This window comes from Penaeus monodon, unplaced genomic scaffold (genome assembly GCF_015228065.2).
Source record: "Penaeus monodon isolate SGIC_2016 unplaced genomic scaffold, NSTDA_Pmon_1 PmonScaffold_2032, whole genome shotgun sequence".
Lineage (NCBI taxonomy): Eukaryota > Metazoa > Arthropoda > Malacostraca > Decapoda > Penaeidae > Penaeus > Penaeus monodon.
This window is the reverse complement of record NW_023650058.1, coordinates 13,067-32,076: the sequence shown is the minus strand read 5'-3', so window position 1 is coordinate 32,076 and position 19,010 is coordinate 13,067. Positions and strand designations below refer to the sequence as shown.

At 35.5% G+C, this 19,010-nt stretch overlaps 1 pseudogene; it reads left to right on the top strand.

Annotated features, from left to right (window-relative positions):
- Positions 1-2,293: 2,293 nt before the first annotated feature.
- On the top strand, positions 2,294-15,331 carry LOC119569966 (annotated as a pseudogene).
- Positions 15,332-19,010: the final 3,679 nt, after the last annotated feature.

Below are 19,010 nucleotides of genomic sequence, written 5' to 3'. Positions count from 1 at the left end.
AATTATAATTTTAATTAAATATAATATAATAAAAACCAACACAACAACACCCCAAAACCCACAAAACACACACACACACCCACAATATTTTTACACACACACACACGAATAATATATAAATAATTTCACACACACACAAAAAATACATTTTAATTTACACCAACATACCCCCAATTATAAAATATAAAATATATTTTAATAAAATTTAATAAAATAAAATTTTAAAAATAAATATATATAATATATATATATAAAAAAATTTCCAAACACCCCAAACAAAATAATAATAATATAAATATATATAATATATAATAATAATAATATATAATTATAATTATAATATGTATAACGCATTATATATATATATATATATAATATATAAAATTAATATATAAATAGAAAATTTTATAAATTTTAAAAATAATAAATATAAAGAAATATTATAATATAAAAATTTTATAAGATAAAGCTTTATAATTTTATTATATATATTATATATATTTTATATATATATATATAAATATTATAAATATATATATGATGATATACCATATTTTTATATATTATTTTATAATATAATAAAATTTTAATATTATATAAAAATATATAAAATTTATAATATATATAATTATATATAATATATTATAATATATTTATAATATTAATATATATAATAAATATAAATATATATTATAATATATAATATATATGATACACACATCTATATATATACACACAGATATCTTTACACACACATACACACAAAAACCACACCACATACACAAAACACACCACACACACACACACACACACACACACACACACACATATATATATATATATTATATATATATATATATATATATATTTTTTTTTTTTTTTCAGCATCATCAAAATGGTCATTTTCGAGTGCTAAGGGCTGGTCAGACTCATATGCCTATGGGGTAATAAGCATTTCTCTGATTAACAAAATATTACTATGGTCATTTCCAACTCACCGTGAAGACTCGGATGTCTGTTCTCCGTGCTTAGCCCCTCTCTCCTCCTCTGCTTTATCATTCTTTTCAGGAAGCTTCTCCTCTGTGCAAAGTTTCAGGCAATTTTTCAAATTTTCTTTCTTCGTAGCAAATTCTACTGCGTCAACGATCTCTCTACATTTTCTTTCTGCTTCTTCTATTCAGTCAGGCCACCAAAATCTGACACGAACTGAGGGCACAACTTATGCCAGGCAACGTTCATACACTTGGAGGTCACTTTTTCCCAAGCCGTAGTAACGTGATCCATGCAGTCGAGAATGTTGTACGACTTCCAGAAATCTCGAAGAGTAGTTCCACCCTCGCTCTGTTTTGCCTTGAGGGCCTGCTCATAAGAATGCTGATAGTAAAGGGCCCTAAACATCCTGCCGTATGCCGTGACTCACTGGCTGTATGACCCGAGCCGTTTGGGGGGGGAAGTAGAGAACCTTTACGTGAGGATGGAAGTAATCAAGGCTATGCGGATGTCCTCCTGCGTGGTCATAATTAGGAGGATTTTGAAAGGAATGCCCTTTTCTTTGCAGTAGTCTCCAACTGACGGGATGAAGTGGTTGACGTACCAGTCTGTGCAGATGGTCGAAGTCATCAACACTTTCCTGTTAGTCCTCCAGATGACTGAGTTTTCACAGGTCTGGTCCGTAAACAGTACCAGGCTATCAGAATGGTACACGACCAAGGGTTTAAGCTTCAGATCCCCGCTTGCGTTACACCAAACATCAGCAAGATGCGATCTTCTCCAACCAAAGAACCTGGGAGACACATTTCATCCTCGCTAAGGTCCATTTCAGCAGGCATCTGCCTCCAGAAGAGGTCAGTCTCATCAACATTAAAGATCTGTTCTGGCAGGTAAGCTTCCCTCTCGATGATCTCGGTGAGCTTTTGCTGAAAAGCCTCGCCCTTAAAACTTACTGCGATACGTGGGCAAGCTCTTCTTGAACTGCCGGAGCCACGCTCTGTTAGCCTTGAGGCTTCCGTGCCGAGTCCCAGACCTCCTTTCGATATCCCTGTAGAGAGAAAGGGCCTTCACTTGGATATCCGTGAAGCTCAGCTCCTGCTGCTGCTTCTGCGTACCGTGCATCCAGCGAGCCAGGCGCCTCTCCATCTCAGGCCTGGCGCGCGACCTCCTGGCAGCCTCCTTGATGCCTTCCCGGTCCTTGACCACCACCCTGATGGTCGAGGTGGCCTTCCCGTCTCCTTAGCAATGTCACGCAGCTTCAACCCTTTTCTCGTATTTGGCAATCATTTCCAGCTTAAGGGACATGGGTATGGGCTTCCTCCCTCGCGTCTCTTTCCTCGCAGCCTCGCCTGGATGGGGCTGGGTCGACATCGCTGCCCTGGACGACCATTCACTGGGGAAACCTCGGACTGACAGGGAAAACTGTGGATTGACGGGGAAGATGATGAACTGACTGGACAAATGACGGATTCAGGGGGGAAAAACGAGGATTAACAGGTAAGAAGACTAACTGACAGGGAAAAGGACGAATTGACAGGGAGAAACCACGAATTGACAGTGAAAAAAAAGACGAATCACAGAAAAAAAAACGACGAACTAAAAAAGAAGTAGATGAATTAACAGAGAAGACGACGAATTGACGGGGAGAAACGACGAATTCACAGGAAAAGCGCAAAAAATAACGGAAGGCAAGTCGCGCGGCCCGTCTGTGCAACACAAGGAGTGGGACTGCTCTGTTTTCTTTTTTTTTTTTTTTTTTTTTTTTTTTTTTTTGTCTTGTTTACTTGTAAATGAAAGAAAAATGAGAGAGAGAGAAAAAAAAAAGTAAGAGTCAAAGTGTAGATGCACAAGAGAACAAAAGAGGGTTTTTACTGTATTCCTTTTTGACACTTGTTATTTGAAATATTGATGGGGTTTTATTGTTGTTGTTAATGTGAGCATTGTTTATGGTTATTATTTCATCGTTAGTAATAATATAGTTACTATTAATAATTGTTATTGTTTTGGAAAGATAATAGCTATTATTAATTGTTATTGTTATTGTTAATTGTTATTGTTTTAGAAACACAATTACTATTATTAATTTAAATTTTTATTGTCCAACTGTTATTGTTTTAGAAACATAATTGCTATTATTAATTATTATTGTTAATTGTTATTGTTTTAGAGAGGAAATATTTTAATGAACAGGTAAATAACCCCGCGGTCTCTATTAGTAAACAAAGAACAGCTGACTGCTTCCTCCTCCTCCCGATGTCGCTGCTGAGGGAGCTGCGAGGCATTTGACACGTCTGATTATATATATATATATATGTATATGTATATGTAGCATTTTAGGAAATCGAGGTGAGTGCTCCTGCTGGGAAGTACTACATGATAAGTTACAGGAAAGTCTGCTTACATAAGTCGAGAAGGATAAATATCGTAATAAGACAGGGATCATAATCTTTCGGAGAGAGTAATGATTCCAAGAAATAAGATCCAGGGATTGTGGACATGAGTCTAAAACCCTATAAAAGAAGAAGAGGAGTGCTTTTTGTTGGTCGTCTTCGAGCTGAGGCAATTGTAGTTCTCTTGGGGGGGAGGGGGGGTAATAGTAGGTCTCTTGTATATCTCGTGAAATTAGAAGAATTGCAGTTGTGAGTTTTTTTTAATTCAGACAGATTTACTTCTTATTATTTTCCTTTTTTTTAAGTGTATCTCCTGGTCATTTTTTTTGGAAAAAGTATGGGTGGCCATTTCGTATGAAACGTACACGTCATTTTCAACCTTCATTTCATCTGTAAACCACTATTTTTATGAGTTTCAGGTACTGACCGCCACCATCACAGCTATTACACATGCTTTTCAAATTTCAAAGATCCTCTGTTATTTCTCTTTAAAAGGGGGCTTTCCCCCCCTGTAACCCATTTTTAGGGGGCTGTTACCCCCTTACCCCACCTGGGATAACAAATCATCACCCCGTATTCATGGCAAGCTAGAGTCAAGCTAAAAGCAAGAGAAATCCTCGCCAACATGAATGTCACATGACCACAGCCCAGCAGCCGCCTGATAGTTGTAAAAAGTAATAAACAAGATTTGAGTACCAACCACCACCATCACAGCCATTTCACGCTCATTTCCAATTTCAGGATTCCTCAGTTATTTCTAACGGGCTTTGCCCCCCTTACCCCACCTGGGATAACAAGAGAATTCTTGGTAAAGCGAAAGTAACATAACTGTGACCAAAACCTACCTGAGAATCGGAATGCGTAAATAAAGAATAAAGATATTATTTACGTTATTATTCTTTTGCGGAGATAACACACAGAGAAAAAAGGGTTTAGATTGATTTATTTTATCGATATCCCGTATCAAAATAAGGTAAATACACCCGTACTAATGACAAAATTTGACCAATCTTTAAGGTATAGATTTTTTTTTTGTATATGGCAACACGACCTTCATATTCAGTATTCTTAATTTCTCATGGAAGGTAAAATTCTTTTGCTTTGAAATCATGTACTAATTTTCATAGATGAAAACTATAGATTTGGTAATATATAATATATAGTCATGTGACTCATGATATACACCATATGGAATCTATAAACTAATAAAACTAAAGACACTGTTCTCTATGATATTTCTTACAGAAATTGAACTTTATTTGATGTATAAAAATACTATTCACAGCTGTTCGTCAGACCATCTATCATAGGTAGAGTGATAGGCCTCCATTTAATTGATATGCACTCCTTTAGAAAAAAACCATTGATCAAATTAAAAAGATTCCTGGATGCTCAAGTCATCTGTAGATAATGACTCATGAAGACTATCCATAAATTGATTAGCCCAATCTTGTGTAAGAACACTTTTGTAATGGTTGTTATCTGGGGTTGTTGTGAAGTTTGACTATTTTAGGCTTGTGAGACTTGAGTGGCCATTTGTGAGGTCGTGCAGCATCAATTTGGTTATTTTAGTCAATGTTTGCTGCAGCCATTCCTGGGGGCTGATTTACAAAAGTATAATAAAATAGAGATTTTAGTCAACTTTCAAAGTCTATATATCGGGAGAACTGCAGTGTGTAAATTTTTTAGTGAACCTTGAAGAATGTAGTTAAAACCACACAAGTTGCCTAGGCTCGGGCCAAAAACTCTGTTGTCAATTTACATCTCGACCCCTTGGGTGCAGGGAGTTCAGTTCAATCATTGTTTTCCCCTTTTGTGACTACTACTTCATTAATTTCATGTATTTTTTTTTATTAATCCCAGCCGTATTAAGTTCTTATATACATTGTCTTTCATTTTTGGCAGAATCTTTGTTCCCTCTCTTTATGATTGTATGTGTGAATACTTAGGTGTAGTTTTGGAATACTGGTTATTTTGGGAAAACTAAGTAATCAAACACATTATTTGATTCTCTACTGATAATCCTAAAATATTTTGGAGCCTTTATTATTACCTTGCTTTGGGTGTGTGGTGTGTGTGTATGTGTCCATGTGTGCACTTTTCTATGTATATGTTGGTGTGTGTGTGGGGTGTGTGTGTGTGTGTGTGGGGTGGTGTGTGTGTGTGTGTGTGTGTGTGTGTGTGTGGTGTGTGTGTGTGTGTGTGTCCATGCACGCACTGTTCTATGTATATGTGTATGTGTGTATGGAATGTATTTTATTGGTTGGTTTATATTGACCCATTTATTTTCCTCCTAGATCCAAGAAACTGCCAGCCTGGCCCTCAACTCCTGCCCAACAATGCCATGACATTCACGGAAAAACCCACGGAACGGCAGTCTTGGAAAAGTTGCGTAGCCAGCGCGGAGTTGGTGAGGTGCTGTGATGTCATCCTGCACGTGGGGCCCGCAAGCAGTTCCAGGCACACCGCTGTGTTCTGGCTGCTTGCTCTCCCTATTTCGACTCCATATTCAAAGGTTGATTCCTGGGGACTTGTTTTTGTTCCTTGATTACTTATGTATTATAAATTTTATATATATATATATATATATATATATTTTATATATAATTTTATATATATATATATATATATATATATAAAATAAATATAAATATAAATATAAATATTATATATATATATTATATATATATTATTATAATATTATATATATATTATTATATATATTTTATATATTTATTTATATAATTATATATTATTAAAATACATATATTATATATTTTATATACATATAATTAATACATATATATAATATATATCATTTTATACTATATAAAATTATATACATATATATACATATATATACATATAAAATTAATATATAATAATATAATAAATATTAAAATCTATATATATATATATATATATTATATAAAATATAAAAATATTATATATATATTTTATAAATTTTATTTATCAGGAATGTTTATGTATTTTCTTGGATATGAATATGTATATGAAGTGAATGTCAAACAAAGAATGTTGAAATAAAGATAGTAATGATAAAGATCATAGTGATAATCGCAATAATGATAATTATAACAATAATGATAACAATGAAGTTTACTTAATGATGATGATAATGATAATGTGAAAAAATGATGAAGATACTAATAAATGATAACGATAAAAATAATGATAATAACAATAGTGACATCACAATGATATTGATAGTTATTATAAGAAATGCTAAGGACAAATGATGATAAAGATATTGATAGTAATATTAAAGATAATGATAATAATGAAAATAATCATCAGATTATAATATTGATGAAAATAATAACAATGATGATAAAGGTACCGCTATAATTATGGATATTTTTATGGTATTTTATCATCATTGTGTATAATTCATTAATTATGACTATTATATGTTAATTTTAAATCATGAAACAATTCGATTGTTCATTTTTATTATGGATGGAATGAACGGCATTATAGTGTGGTTTTATTTATGAAATATACAAGAGGCCTCATAATGTATAAACTGCAAAAGTATTACGAAGGGCTCTCTAAACCTTGACTCCCATGTTTATGTAGTTTTTTCGTAAGGGCACTTCAGGTCTAATTCTCTTTAACATGGGTAATTGCCACACGTAGTAATTTTACTTTGTTGTCCCCACTAACCCATGTGCATAAACATCAGTTATTGTATAAGGCTTTGCTTTGAGCTGCCTTTTCTTCTTTTTTATCAAGAACACCTCACATTGTGATTTTATATAAATTACCAGTGATTTTTATGTAAGAGTGACTTTTTATATAAGAGTTGCTCCTTTTATAAAGAGTAGCTAAAGAGTCTAATTCTTTATGCATGATATGACAGCCAGCAAGACAGTGAAGGAACAGTTGAACATCAGCTCTCAGGATCCAGAGGTGTTCCAGTGCCTCCTGACTTACATGTACACTGGAACAGTCGTGGTGGACAAGACCAACGTAGCCGAGCTCTTGCGGCTGGCAAATAAACTACTCATTGCTAAGCTGAAAGGAAACACTGTGCAGAATACTTAGACAGATACCTTGATGCAGCCAACTGTTTGACAGTGAGAGATATGGCAACTAAGTGAGTATGTTTCCCTTTAGAATAGCGAGTGAATACAGTTTTATAAGACTTAAGATATTCACAGTGTTTGAAACTAGTCAGAATGGGTTAATATAAAGATATCTATAGATTCAACCCCCTAATGACAGTAATTTCACTGCCAGGCCATACTCTTTATTTTCACATCAGATCTCCATCTCTCTTTTGTTAAGTGTGCAACAATTTTGTGTGATGTGTTGGCATGTTGTACTAAGGTAGGACAAAGAGAGAGAGGAGCAGTAAATTAGGCCTTCAGAATTTGGAGTTATTGATTTTACTCAGCGAAAATGATTCATGTTTACTGAGCAGCAGAGCAACCAAGTTTAGAATAGTTAGAATAGAGAAGGAGGGATGCAGCATATTGGTAAAGCAATTCAAAATACCAACTGAGATGAGAGAAGAGGAATGAGATAACCCAGGAGGACCCATAGCAAAGCCTCACTGAATTCTCCTCCCAGTTTTCTGTGTCTAACTAGACCTTGGTACTACATATTCAACAGTATTAGAACTTCATCAATCTTAAGGGGTGATTTCACACACTATTATTTCTGATGGTGTTTATTATCTTTTTTTCTTTCAGATTTAACCTTGAATCTTTAGAGAAGACAACTGGGGGTTTTCATCAGCTCTAACCTGTCAGACATTATAGAAGGAGAGGAGGTCCTGGAACTCTCACACACACAACTTGAAGACTTCTTGAGGTGTCCGGTAAGGATGAATGGCAGAAACTTGAGTATCTCATAGGTCCATGATACATTTAATTTTATGTTTTGAAGTTGCATTAGTTTAATGAAAACTTGAACTTCTTTTAAGCATGACGTTGTACTTAAGGATAATATACTTGTATTCCCTTTGAGATAGTAGCCAGAGGGATGGAAATGAATGCGTGAGTGAGTGTAAGTTCCCATTGCAGAGCTGGGCCCTTGATGAGGACCAGTACCTTGCTCTTGGTGACACGCTGGGTTCACCACAACCCCAGCAGCAGAGAACGCAACCTGCGAAGTCTCTCACCTGGGTCCAGTGGTGCCGCCTGAATCCTCAGACGGCTATCAAACTAATGCAGACACATCCCTTGTACTCCAACTCCAACTCACTTCTGGCTCTGTTCTTCTTGCTAGATGCCCTTATGATAACCAGCTTCTTCCCTCAGATTTTCTTGCACCTTTCTACAAGTTAAAAGCAAAGTTCTGTCAGGTCAGATGATTTCTTTTATGTTTTCTGTTTGATGTTCTTTGCAGTTATGTTAGTGCTTATGCAGCTATTTGTTATCATGTATTATTGCTTTGTGAGAACATGCATTTGGTAAATTATTTTGCAACAGAATGAATGTAACAAACTGAAAAGTTTGTATAAACCAGCTGTTACAGTCATATTTTTAATGGTTTGTTTAAAAAGCTTTTCCTTAAATTTCCAGCCTTCTGATTCCATGGTTGACAATGAGAGCTTCCTTAGTCTGGCCATATCCACTGCAATTGACGGCCTCCAAGAAGATCAGCTGACAAGTAACAGACCACCTGACCCCTTAGTCACAAACACAGAACTTCCCTTCCCACGCTGCCCATCCCTCACAAGCAATTCAGGAGGTTTCCTCAGACATGGAGGAAAATCAGGTTAATGCAGCGGCACTAGGAAACCATCATAAAATTACTGATTTCCATGTAAGTTCGAGGAGAGGCTGTGAGGAGCCGGAGGCAGAGCAATGTCCCCAGTACGAGTTGTGTCGTGTGGTGGGACACAGTGCAGAAGACATGCACATCAATCAGCCTAATGTTGTGTTTTCACACCCATCAACATCATCAACAATAGTTGGAACCCATGCACACATATCTGAGGATTCCATTGGTGAAACAACATCGGCTGAAGACATAAGCTTTTCCTGTGATAATCAGGGTCACTTTGGCCCACCTCATGCACGTACCATGACGCTGTGGCATCAAGAACCACAGTACACCATGAGGAGTCCCTTTCCTCTGATTCTAGTCATATGTACCAAAGACAAGTTTATGAACAAGGCTTTACCATGAAGGTCTCAGACTCATATAATGCTAGAGTTAGTGCTCCACTGGTATATTCCAGCAGAGAAAATACACTGAAAAATATGTCATATTATGTAAGTAACTACAATCTGAAGATGACTTAACAGTTCTGATGATCAGAGCACAACAATCATTCCATATGAGGAAACATCAATCCAGGTTTGAACTGCTACCCATGTCGACCTCCAGAAGAAAAAGAAAACCAACATCTGATCCTTGAACCTCACCACAACCAAGAGAACTACACAAAATCTTACTATCAGGATGATTCTGCTAGTGCCCAGGACATCAGCTGCAACCAGCGGGAGTTATATTACAATGAGAATTCAACTGACACTCAGATATCCAACTGCCCACAAGACATGACAGTCCAGCACCAATTCTCACAGTGCCAAAAGATCAAGCAGGACCCCAGGGATGAGAAGCAGTTGATGGACATTGAGGACCAAGGTGACCCTGCCCTCCAGGACAGATTTCCGAATGAGGAACAGCATTATGATCACTACCTGAAAAGCATATCAGAGGAAAGGTTTCACAGAGCCCTCTCCAGGCCTAGTGAAGAATCTCTGGAAACCATTCGACTGAGGGACATAGTACCTCAGAACATGGTATCAGATATGAAACACGAGTCTTCAGAATGCAGCCTAGATGCAAGAAGTGTGATGAATGAGGGAGACCGAGGTCCATTATATAAGAACTGCATTGAAGAGAGAAACATGTTTAATGAGGCTGAAGGTTCTGGAGATAGAAGGAATTTAGAGACAGAGCTGCCTGAGGGCATCACTCCTGACAGCCTTCAACCTATAATTGCCCTTGATGCAGATGCTACCCCTCGCCAGGTCAAGTTTAAGATCAACAGAACTGTAAATTCAGCAACATCAGGGGGAATTGTTTCTTTGAAGTTGCTGTAAATTTAGAATGTTCTCATTTTATATTTGTTAGTATGTGCTGTTTCATTTTACTGAATTACATACAGGATAACACATAAACAGATTTTTCAATAGTATGGCTTGATTACACTGTCTGTCTTTTGTCTCATTCTATAGGGAGTCTTTCAGGGTTCCTATCAAATGGAACCCAGGTCGTAACACACCCCAGAAGACTTGGCACACTCCAACAGGCTGGTCGTCAACACAGCTGACTTGCCACATTTTGACGGCGACGGCATAAACCCGGATGATCCAGAAGCGATAGTCCAAGAAGAAGAAACGGCTGTCATGGATAAGCAGGGTGAGGCCAGAGAGTGCCGAGAGGAAGGAAACAGATGGGTCAGATGGGAACTTAACACAAGGCAAGGAGGCATGGAGGAGGACAAGTTCTCGGATCAAGCCAGTGGAGAAAGCAAAAGTGGGTAAATGTGGCATTATAGGTTCATTTACATAACCAAAGAAAGGATTATTTTGGTGACAGGATACATTTGAAGTACAGATTATATATATTATATCATGTTCTCTCTTTTCTACATTCATATTTGCTGTCTTTTTTCTGTAGGGGAGGATAAACCTGCAGCAACAGAGAGAGCATGTGAACTTTGCCAAGCAACTTTCCCTCGCATCAAGGATTACTATGTCCATATGAGGGGCCACTTTCCAGGCCACCCCACCGCTGTGACACATGTGAGGATACACTGTATTGGAAAGAGTCCTTTAAGAAGTATATGTTTATTTTAATGTAATTTTGAGATGATAGTTGGAAATACAGGAAAAACAACAACCAGTTTTTAAAATTATTTTATGATTGATCAATTCAGCTTTGGATTCAATGTAAGGTACTCATTCACTCACTTGAAATGCCCTTGGGCTTTTAGGAAAAAGAAAGGACTGGTATATGATTTATCTAAAACATGATACAGAATATTATATGTAGAAAACAAAATATCTCATTTGATTGATTTAAGGAATGTGATATAACATATCATTTGATTGATTTAAGGAATATGATATAACATAAGTGATATTCTTAACCCAATGTCAGTGGGTTTATGTACTGTCTTTTAAACTTTTATTACATTGGGCATGGCATTGTAATCCTGCCACCTGTTGATATTGTGTTAATAGACAAAGGGCCAGTTAAATTGTAGGAAATACTGGGTTTTAGCTTGAGCAGCAAAGGGTTTTATGGGGCTGCCTGTGAAAAACTATGTCTGACAACATATTTGACATCCCTGTTTACGGGTTTTATTTGCAAATTTTGCTTTTCATTACTTTGTGTCATAGCTATTGTAGGGTTTTCCCTTCTGTATGTCAGTTGTCCATTTTTATCTTTCTTCTTTTTTTTTACTTTTTTTTATTAATCTACATGTATAGAAACCCCCGGGCAAGGGGAAAAAACCAGAATAACTGTTATCACCCTCACAGGTGAAGAAATCTTTCAAGCGCATTTATCACCTGTTGGACCATCGGCTAACGCACCCAGGAGACCAAGGCCCCACAAATGCCCCCCACTGTCCTTCAGCTCCCACAAAAGTTCAACTTGACGGAACACATGGCACTCCACTCCAAGAGCAGGAAGTACAAGTGTAAATATTTGTAATACTTTCTTTATGCTTTTTGTGAGTGAGTGATAGGAAGGCTAATAATCAACTGGGGAAAAGACAAATGCTATGGTTTATATATATATATATATATATATATTATATATATATATATAAAAATATATATATATATATATATATATATATATATATATAAAACCATAGAGAAAAATATTTCCTACTTACAGGATTATAGTGAATGATAAATTTTTAAAAATCGGGTCTTTCTTTTGGTTAATGTAGGTACTTAATGTTCTTACCACCAAATAGAAGTGATCAGCAAATAACAAAGAATTGCAGTTATTAAAAAGAAACATATGGGACAAGGAAAATAGTTTTAATTAGCAATACTTTGCAGTAATTGGGAAATTTTAAAAAAGGTTGTTAAATGCTTGGTCGTTCCTTCTCTAAGAAAGTGAGGCTTGGATAATTAAGAATATACAAGAAATATTTTGAAGCTATAGAAAAATGGTTTACAATATGATCCTGAGAATTTTTTTTTCTCACTTCGATTTGTGGGTTATGTTCATTCATAGGGATAGTTAGCTACTGTGCTGGCCTCAATGCAGAGGTTATGTCCCTGAACTGATACACATTTGATGTTAGGAAGGACATCCCATCAGGCCAAAACACCACAAAGTCCTCAGGTGTGAAATCAATCACCAACTCCCGAAAAATACTTTGGAGAAACAAAGAACAGAAGAATAAAGAGCTAGGGGTCACAACAAAAATATTGTTTTTTAGTTGACTTACTAATTTAAAAAAAACAATTTCTTTTTGGGTTTCATTTGATAAGATTCCATTTACAGAAAAAATTTCCAACATTAGGGGCTGACATGGTCCTTGATGAATAATAGGAAGGTGATAAGATAGCTAACAATGGAAAAGAAGTGAGAGGGGAAAAGTGTGAATGCATATTATCGATATAAAGGAAGGTCTTTGCTGCAAAATAAAAAACATTTTCTTGTATATTTTAGGCAAAAGACCTGTGGTGTTTACATTCTCTCGACTTCAAATCTTGAAGGTGCACGAGACAAAGCATACCAACGAGCGACCATTCCCCTGTGTGAGACGTTTTGGATGGTCAGGCAAGACTAAAATGCTTCATTGTACACACTAAAATACACACAGGTATGGCATTATACTATTTTGTTTTGGGCTGTCATTGTTTGTTGTATGTGAAATCGGATATCTCCTATGCTTCTACATAGAGGACAGATATGTACAATGGAGTTCAGGTATTAATTCCATTTTTGGGTCTGTGCAGGTGAACTCCCCAGATGCAGTTCCAAGACTGCAGTTCACAAAAGCCAAAAAGTCCACCTGAAGGAACACATGCAAGGACATTCAAAAAGCAGGCCGTTTGTGTGGGAACACATGCGGCCGCAACTTCCCTTACCAACAGTCACCTCCGTCGGCATATGAAGCTGCACCTGCCCGAGAAACCCTTCAAGTGCCCGCAGTGCGACTACTGCTCAGCCAGGCAGGATAGGGTCAAGGTAGGATAACTAGGTGTCGGTCCAGTTTCTTCATGTTGTGCCTAATCATCAGCTTCTTTTTCTTCTCTCTAATCTCATTCTCATTCTTCTTCTCGATTCCTTTTCTTTTTTCCTTGTCCTTTGCTCCTCCTCCTCCTCGTGACACCTGTTTGTCACTCCTTGTGACACCTCGTCGGTCCTTGTGAGACCTGCTCATCAGTCCTTATGACACCTGTTGATCACTCCTTATGACACCTGCTTGTCACTCCTTATGACACCTGCTTGTCACTCCTTGTGAACCTGCTTGTCACTCCTTGTGACACCTACACATCACTTTATGACACCTGCTTGTCACTCTGTGACATCTCATTGCTTTTATGACACTTGCTCATCACATCTCCTTACCACATCTCTTCACACTTGCTTATCAAACCTGTGCATCACACCTTACCACATCTCTTCACCTTTTTCACGCCTTTTTTCACACTTGTTCATCACTCCTAACCACAGCTGTTCTTCACAACTGTTCATCACACCTCTTCCTCACACCAGGTTCACATCAAGAAGAAACATACCCCGAAGGAGATGGCGAAGGCCCCAGCACGCAAGCGGCAGGCCAAGAAGAAGAATTCTAACCCTCCACGCAAACAACCAAAACACCGAGGAGGCCCACAAGGTCATCACCAGTAATGCTGACTGTTCGCAGGTATATATTCCTTGTAGTCTATGGTAGTTGCTTGTAGGTCATAGTTGTCTCTTGTATCTGATTGTAGTTTTTGTTCGTACCTTATAAATACATGTAGTTTACTGTAGTTTCTCATAACCACAAGAGGTCCTCATAGTTTGGTATTTCCTTTTAGATCACTGTATGTCATGTATGTTTACTGTAATTCCTTGTAGTTCATAATAGCTATTGCATTCCTTGTAGTTCACTGAAGTTTTATAGAATTCATGATAGTCTGTGCAAGTTCCTTGTAGTTCATTGTAGTTCACTGGAAATCCTTGTCCTTTAGGTGATTCATAGTAGTTCCTTGTAGTTCACTATTCAGTGCAATTCTTTAGCTTCTATGATTCATTTAGTCAAGTAATTTGAAGATTTTATTATCTAATTTTATACTTTGATTTGATGAGTATTTCCTGATTTATATTATTTTTATTCTCTCAAAAAAAAAAAAAAAAAGTGTATTTAAAACTGTATACTAGGACTTAATTTTAAGCATAGAATAATGATAATAATGTATGGGAAGTGTATGTGTTTTTATTAGTAAGACTAGTGTTATTTTTTCATTCATTACTCTTTACTTTGTTTTATGTCTTATTTATTTATTTACTTATTTGTTATTTACACAAGTATTCACATATTCCTTTTCCTTCTTACAGGGGGACATTTTCTCAGACCTGGAGAATACAAACGTGTCTCTCCAGCCGCAACTCCCCAGCACTCCTCCTCCAACAACACTATCAGAATACCCCCCCAGCCCCTCCTATTCATACCAAGCCCAATCTGCCGCTGAGGACCCACTTATGATAGTTCCAGACATGACTCGGTGAGGAGGGGTTCACCGCAGCTACCCCAAGCTTCCCCCTTGCACCGAAACCTCAGCTCAACCTCAACTATGATGGAAGTTACCATAGCCCACAGTACCAGACTTCACCGTCACACTTTGCGTCACTCTCCCCCTTCCACCCTGCAACCCTTTCCTATGCAAATGGACACCATCAGAAGAGAGCCCACTCAATTTTGCGGATATATGAAGTATGATTAAAGCAATTTGTTAAATAGTCTTCATATTTTTCTTCACCTGAATATATCTTAGTAGGGAGTCAATTATGCTGATCAAAAGAGCAAAATCATGTGAAAATAATTCACTGAGATCAGACAGCCAATATAATCAGTTAGGAAAACTGGTTATAGTTGAATAGAAAATGAAATACATATCAAAGGTTTATTCAACTGAATGTTGTAGATGGAAAGTACGTAAGGGTGTTTTAGGAGAGACAACCAGGAACAAAAAGGAAAAAAGTATTACAATTAATAATGTAATTTTATTATAGTGCTGCTGATGAAATAGTATAAAAAAAAAAGATATTGGAAAATTTATGAAGTGAGGTAATCAGATGAGGTCAGTAGAATGTTAACTGACCCCCTAGGTTACAAAAAAACTTCTCATGTGTTAACAAAATTCATGAAACTACAGTGGACAAAGCATTTATTCGACACTAATGAACTACAGAATGAATTTATAAGTCAACATTAATCATAAATCACCTAGTGCATACAAATATTTATTTCTATTTCTCTGTAGCAGAGAAATTTAGCGATGAGAAATTTAGAGAAATTTAGCCAATTTACTCATTTTGTGAATAAATGTCTTCACAATATGAGAGATGTAATTGATGCTTGAAACTAAATCATGTGTTCTGGTGAATATGTAACTGAATTGCATCATATCCATCTTTTGCCATGTAAAGTTCTTCATCTCTATAAGACTTCATCAATTCTTATTAAACCTCTATAGAGATGAGTCATTTGGTTGATGATAGTATATGCACAATTTTCTCTGAATCTTATAAGCTGAAGCAACACACCCACTACTGTCCTTGGGAATAGAAACTGAAGATAGCAGATAGGCAAGCATAAGTAAAGAAAAGGAACATGGTGGTAAATGGTAAATGGTATTAACTGCATATACAACTTTGTGTGTGTGTTGTGTGTGTGTGTGTGTGTGTGTGTGTGTGTGTGTGTGTGTGTGTGTGTGTGTGTGTGTGTGTGTGGTGTGTGTGTGTGTGTGTGTGTGGGGGGGATATTAATTTTTGGTCATTTCTATAGACAAAGAGTAAAAATCTTTATTAATATCATATTTTATTTTTTGTAGGACATTTAAACAGGGGAATGTTAGATATTAAAAAATGTTTGTGAAAAAACTTTACATAGGCAGTTGATATTTTTTTTTTGACATTTTCAAATTAAAAACCCTTGATAAAAAGGCTTTACTGAAAATACAATAAAGAAAAAATGGTAATAGGGTTTTTCTTGTTTTTAGAAGCTAGTCGGTTATCTACATCTTTGGCTATGAAAATTTTAAAAAAGTGGTTGAATATTTTTGCATTTGCTTTTCATTTTTTGTCAGCTAAAAATCTACAAACATGGGGAAAGATTTTGCCCCCTGAAATAAATGCTTTGGAGGAATAAGTAAAAGAAAAAATGAAGTAAGAAATATATACTAAAAAAAAAGAAAAGAAAAGAAAACAATATATGTATATTTTATTATATAATTTTAATATATATTAATATTATATATATTATATATTTTATATTATATTATATAACATACAGACAGCCCACACCATGTGCACACAACACACAACACACACACACACCCAACACACACACACACACACACACACACACAACACACCACACACACACACACCCCACACACAATATATTTATATATATTACATTTATATTAATATATATAAATATATATATATATATATTTTTATTATTAAAATTAATATAATTATGTTCACATATATTATTTTTATAATACATTTTAATATATAATATAATATAATTTAATTATTTTATTTTATTATATCTTTTATATACAAATATATATATATTTTAATTATAATATATAGATATATATATATATATATAAATATATTATATATATATATATATATATATATATGTATATATATATTTTATATTATTTTTATTTATTTTATAGATAGATGATAGATAGATAATAGATAGATAGAAATAGTAGTAGTAGAAAGAGAGAGGGGGAAAAGGCAGGCTCAATACCATGTAGTAAAAGGCTCCTCCTATTGTTGCCCCGTGAAATTTGTATTTTAAACCATTTCAAAATCACCCTAATTTTAAAAAATCGGCGAACTTTGAAGCGCCCATAAAAGCAAAAAAGAAAGAAAGAAAAAAACAAGTAGAAAAAAACCGCGAAATATCTCCCCCACGCCCCCCCCCTTACCACCACCCAAAAACCCGCCACCAAAACCCCCCGCAACCACAGCCCCATCCATCCCAAAAACACAAAAAAAACAAATCAACCACTTTTTTGCACCCCACACCACAACAACCCAAACCAAAACCCCGGGGGAATAAAAAAAAAATCCCCAGAACCGCCGAGGAAAAGGAAAAAGGGGCCCGGTCAATGGCCCCGGCCGCTCGGGCCTCAGTCGCCCGGCCTCTTGGGGAGAGGGAGGACCTCGTGCGGTCCTCCGCCGAGAACAAATTTTTTCCTCCCAAGTTCCATAAGCTCTTCTCCAGTTTCGGCCGAAAGGGTGGTCGTCTCGGGGAAGGAGGAGAGACGCGCTAGAAAGGTGTGGAGGGAAGAGGAATTACGGTTAAAAAAGGAGAAAAAGATAAACAGAAAAATAGTCGGGTTTGTTTTGATTTTTTTTTTTATTTCGTTTCTTCTCTTTTTTAATATTTAGATTTTTTTGATAAGTTAATTTATCTTCTCTATTTTCTTTCTTTCGTGTTTCTTCTAATTCATTTTTTTTTAGAGAGAAAGATTAAGACTGAATTAAAAGTAAATAATATACTATAGTAATGTTTATATTTTTTTATTTATTTTATTTATTTATTTAATTTTTTATGACGTTTTATTATTACATCAACATTTCACCAATGTTTATTTTTTTTCCAATATGTTTTTTTTTTTTTTGCAATAATAATCAGCCCTTTTTTATAGTAATATGAATTTTATTAATATTTTTATGTTTGTATTTATCATCGGTTTTTGTTTATTTGTTTATTTGTTTTTGTTTTTAGTTTTGTCATTGTTTGTTTGTTTGTTTCATTGTTTTTTTTCTTTGTTTTTTCAAGGTTTGACTTTATTTATTTATTATTTTTTTTTTTGTGTTTGTTTTTGTCATTGTGATTATTTTGTTTTGTTTGTTTGTTTTTTGATTGCATTCCATTGTTTTGTCTGTTTTTTTTATTCATTTGTTTTGTTTGTTTGTTTGTTTTTTTGTTTCCATTTTTTGTCTGTTTATTTATTCTTTTTTTTTTTTTTGTTTTGTTTCTGGAAAGACTTTTTGAAACTCCCAATTCTTTTTTTTTTTCCTTCACGTTTATGTTTATTTTAATTAATTAATTAATTAATTAGTTTATTCATTTGTTTATGTGTTTGTTTATTTGTTTACTTGTTTTGATTTTATTTCAGGGTTTGTCTCGGTTGGAGTTGTTGCTTATTTTATTTTCGTTTATTACAAAGGGGGTGGAACGGGAAAGGAAACTGCACTGGTTAATTTCCGTTAATTTAATTAATTGTGACGAGGAAAAGGGGGATTTTTGCTGCCGTCTCTCTTGCCATTCCATAGGCGCTCGATGCCAAGATTATTCTCTCTAATTCTTCTTCTTCTTCTCCTTCTCCTTCTCCTTCTCCTTCTCCTTCTCCTTCTCCTCCTCCTCCT